Source organism: Octopus bimaculoides, chromosome 2 (assembly GCF_001194135.2).
Source record: "Octopus bimaculoides isolate UCB-OBI-ISO-001 chromosome 2, ASM119413v2, whole genome shotgun sequence".
In the NCBI taxonomy this organism is placed as follows: domain Eukaryota; kingdom Metazoa; phylum Mollusca; class Cephalopoda; order Octopoda; family Octopodidae; genus Octopus; species Octopus bimaculoides.
Window position 1 is genome coordinate 179,602,356 of NC_068982.1, and position 4,824 is coordinate 179,607,179.

The 4,824-nt window shown below is 37.3% G+C and overlaps 1 protein-coding gene across 3 annotated transcripts in view; it reads right to left on the minus strand.

The window, feature by feature from the left end:
- LOC106880780 (CUGBP Elav-like family member 1-A) overlaps nucleotides 1-4,824 on the minus strand; it is a 231,347-nt gene that overhangs the window by 7,591 nt on the left and 218,932 nt on the right. The window lies entirely within an intron of this gene.

A 4,824-nucleotide genomic window follows, 5' to 3' on the forward strand; every position in this document is an offset into this window, starting at 1 on the left:
GTGTGTGTGTGTGTGTGTGTGTGTGTGTGTGTGTGTGTGTGTGTAAAGAAATAGGAAGTGGTCAGAAGTTTGGATAATTAGTTATTTAGCGCTGTCATCTTTTCATCCTGTTTCAGATTCATCAGGAATGATGAATATATATATATATACACATATATATATAATGAATATATATATATATATTGTATACTCAATGTATGTATGTTGTTAAACAATTTTAGGCTCAGTATTTCATTCAAGGAGGTCCCTTTAAAGACGCAGAATGTTAACAGAAGCAGTATACTTTACAAAACCAGGCAAAACGAACAATCCCGAAGGTAACTAGGAACGACAGATATCGATAATTGCAGATATTTATGCTCATCGAAGCTGTATACTGCTTTTTTGTGTTTTTCCTTGTTTTTTACACTGCACGTCTTAAGGGGGCGCTCTCCAGGGCGAAATATCGCGACCTAAAAGCGTTTAACAACACACTTAAATGAAGTATGTGACATTGATAATGTTTACATTATCGAACTGCTTCTGACACATAGCGTAAGCGTGGAACGAAGACATGGGGAATCATTTGTTCTCTCACACAATATGTTGCAAGGAAATCTGAAATTACCTTTTTAATCATAATTTTTGTAGTTTTTAAAGTTTTCGTATCCTATATATAATTATGCCATTACAACTTCACAATAATTTTATGAAATATGTAAATTTTCTTTATTCAACACACATCTTCCTGGTCTGAATGGACACCACTCGTTGTTTCAGTTTCGTGCTGTCTAACGTCATTTTTCTTCATGACCAACAAATATCAAAGGTCAGGTGTGAGGAGGCTATTGCAGTTAGAATGTCTCAACAATAGCATTGTAGTCCGTGGTCTGTCTGTTGAGGTCAGCAAATGTCCTTTGCATCGAAATAGCTTTGAAATTTATTGGTCAAGCATAATTTACCGGTAGACAGCTCCGAAGCAAGAAAACAAAAGACATACATATGAATTTTGAAACTATTTTGTTTTTCCAATGAAGATAACTTTCAACAATGTTGGTGTCCAGTGAGTCAATAAATCATCCATAAAACGGTAGTCAGGCAGCTCAGGAAGTTTATGGCGGTTATCTTTGATTCAGAGAAGACATTCAGACTGTTGAAATTAACAGAGCGACACGACAAAGAGTTTTAACCTGTTGAATTTGGATGTAGAGATAATTATGTTGTTATCTCAATTTGTCATTAATAATAATCTTCTTAACTGATTTAATTATCATTAATTTTCTTAGTATCGTTATTACTGTTGTTGTTCAGCCCCAAAGCTTGTAATTTTTTTTTTTTTTTCAGCTTAAACAGTCAGTAACTTCAGCCGTCACTGGTCAGCATGTACAGCTTAGTAGCATGTATTATGCTTTTGCTAATTCTTAAGTGTCTATCGAATCTAGACTAGACGCAGATATTCTATACATTAATAATGCTACAATAAATAGTAGTATCTGTGGTTCTGTTGAAATTAATAAATTTTGTTTTCAATTTAGTTTTGTCTTACGAGGGTGGGCTGAAAAGTTCATAGGTTGACTATAAAAGGAGTGTGATGCTAGAGCTGTGAAATCTTGTAAGCATTAATTTCAACCCTTCTTATTAATAAACTGTTTTGGTTTCTGTCCCAGTAAACTAACATCTTACTATTCAAAGACTTCAGAAGTAACTAGTTGCGACTTCTCTTGAAAATGGACAAAATTTGGCATCGTGGTGTTATCAGGTACCTATGGAAAAAGGGTTTAGCCCCCAAGGACATTGATACTGATATAGCTGTTACATTAGAGGATGACGCGCCAGCTTTATCAACAGTGCAAAAGTGGGTAACTGAATGTAGGTATGGAACGGAGAGTATTGAAGATGATCCAAGATCTGGACATCCTGCAACTGCCATCAGCAAAGCAAATGTTGATCGTGTTCACCACATGCTGATGGATGGCAAGCGATTGACTATAAATAAAATAACGATTACTATTAGCATATTGCGTAAGAGAGTTGTCTTCAGGCACCTGATCAAAAGCGCACTAAAGTGATCACATCGGAGGAAAATCTGACATGGTTTAAAGCAGATTCAGCTGGTTTCCTTCGACGTTTTCTAAGCTAGGATGAGTTTCGGGCTCATAACTTTGAGCCTGGGACAAAGAGGTAATCCATGAGTGGAAACACGCCTCCTCAACTGTTCCAGGGAAGGCCAACGTCGTTTCATCTGCACGAAAGACGATGGCCTCAGGTTTTGGGAAGCAAAGGGCATTAGGCATTGTGTTTCAAAAATACCACACAATCAACGGAGAGTACTATGCCAACTTGCTAAGGTAGATACGAAAGGCTATTAAGACCAAAAGCCCATGGAAACTGACAAAAGACATTTGTTTCATCAGGAAAAGTCTCCAGTACACATGTCCTTGTCTTCAATGGCTGCTGTGTGTGACTGTGGCTTTGAACTAGTTGATCAGCCTCCTTATTCTTCTGACTTAGCTCCATCTGACTATCATCTGTTCCTTAAAATGAAAAAAACACTTGACTAGGAACCAGTATCGCAATGACAATGATGAGATTTTTGACCAACACGTTAAAAGCTTCTTCACCAAAGGATCCAAGGACTGCATCACCGATGGAAGACGTGTATGGACCACAAGGGGAACTATGTTGAGAAATTTATCTCATTAGTCACATTCCATGAGAGTATCTTTGTCAGCCTATGAACTCTTCAGCCGACCCTCGTATACTCTCTTAGCTTAGTCAGTAAGTAACTAGGAAATGAAATACAAATAAAGTGAATTTACTAACAATCTGTTCTTTTATCAATTCATCAGGACTTTGAAAGCATCTACAATGTGAGCGAAAGAAGGTTGTGTGTGTGGCAGAAATAGCAGACCGGTGGACAAAATGTCACGTGGTGTTTAGCCGAATTTTCCAATCATCATTCCGTTGTCAATAATAAAAAAAAAACAGTAACAAGCTTCAATCCAAAAAGCTGAAATTCCTGAGAGTACATGAAACACTTATTTTTAGTCAGTATTATCAAGTAAAACAGTTGTTGTTTAGCTCCAGATCAACCCGACTCAATTAACAGTAAGAATATATGCAAGATGATTTTCTTCAACTGTTTGGGAGGTTTTGTCACTTAGGTAAACTAATTAGCAACGGCGGCAGGTGATCCGAAAGCATAGTAGTCAAAATAAGAACGGGATGGGAAAATTTCAAGAAGCTATTGCCTTTACTTGTAACAATGTTTCACTCTTAGAGTGAAGAGCAGATTGTATGATGCTCGCGTACGAGATGAAACGTTACGTGTTAGAGAGATGTAGGCTTTGAGTGTGAAAGATATGCGACGGCTAGAACGATATGAAGTAAGCAAACGCTGCTTGGTGTGTAATGTTAGTGTGAACGAACAACAGAGTACAAATAGGCTGCGAGAAAACTGCCTTGGTTCGAGCAAATGATGCACATGGAGGATGTCAGAAATATCGAGCACAAGAAGTTTATGTGAACTGCAGAACAGATTGTTCCAGGAAAATATGAAATGAAGTAATGAAACTTGATCTCAAGAAACTGAATGTCACAGAGATGACATTCAAGGCGACAAACATTATATTCCTGTTACGCATCTATTTACAATCTTCTTTAACCACTGTAGCCATGCTGCCTGCGTGATGAAAAGTGGTGTTTGATCGATTTCTATTCAGTTCCTACACTACCAGCCCTCTTATCACTATAGACTTCTATCACGACATCTGTGTAACGTGAATTGGAATTTAATTTGCCCATTTTGATCAACCCCTTCGATTGCCTTTCTCTCCAGCTACCCAGAACTCTCTCTCTCTCTCCCTCTCCTTCTGTCTCTTTCAGTCTCTGTCCCTGTCTATCTGTCTCCCCCTCTCTCTCTCTTTCTCTTTCTCTCTCTCTCTCTCTCTCTCTGTCTTACCTTCATGTAACCTCACATGGACATCTATCAATCTCATTTGCCATCGCCTATTTCTGAGCGCGCCATCCCCATCACTCGCTCTCTCTCTCTTGTTATCACCCTTGTTTGTTGTTGTACCATTGGGCCACTATATTTATTGCTATACCATCACGTTGCTTATTCTTTTATTCTATTCAATCCCCTTACCTATATGTTGCTATTATTGTCTCTCTCCCACTACTTCAACCGCTCACATTTATGGATAATATTTCTCTCATTTCACTTTCCCATAAGGTCATTACTTTCTCTCTCTCTCTCACTCTCTATCTCTCTCTCTATCTATCTATCTATCTATCTATCTATCTATCTATCTGTCTGTCTATTTATTCCTTGCCTGTTACAAACCATCAACTATGAGGTAAAACTTAGAAATATTTTTTTTTTAAGAATGCTGGTTTAACCGAAAGTAAATTGATATATAAGAAATAAACTACAAAAATAATCTATTACAGAAAATCAGGAACATTAAATATCAAAATCCCAAATTTCCTGACATATTGTCACAATTGACGAATCGTTCTTACAAACAGAACTACGTCTAACTGATCTTCTTTCATAAAAGCTATTGTCTTATTCAATTATTTTGAGTACAGAACAATAGTCAAATTAATATCTGCGAAAATATAATAATTAAAATTATTTAAAGCATTATATTACATTTTTAAATTTAGTCATATTCGGAGTCGATATATTTTTACCGACTTTGACTCCGAGAACCCACTAATTGCTTTCGGCTCTAACCTCTTATCACCGATTTGGATCCCACAGACCTGGAAAGAAACCAAGCCATAAATAGACTGCACGAGCGCAACATAGTCCATCGACTCGCCTCTGTGTGTGTGTGT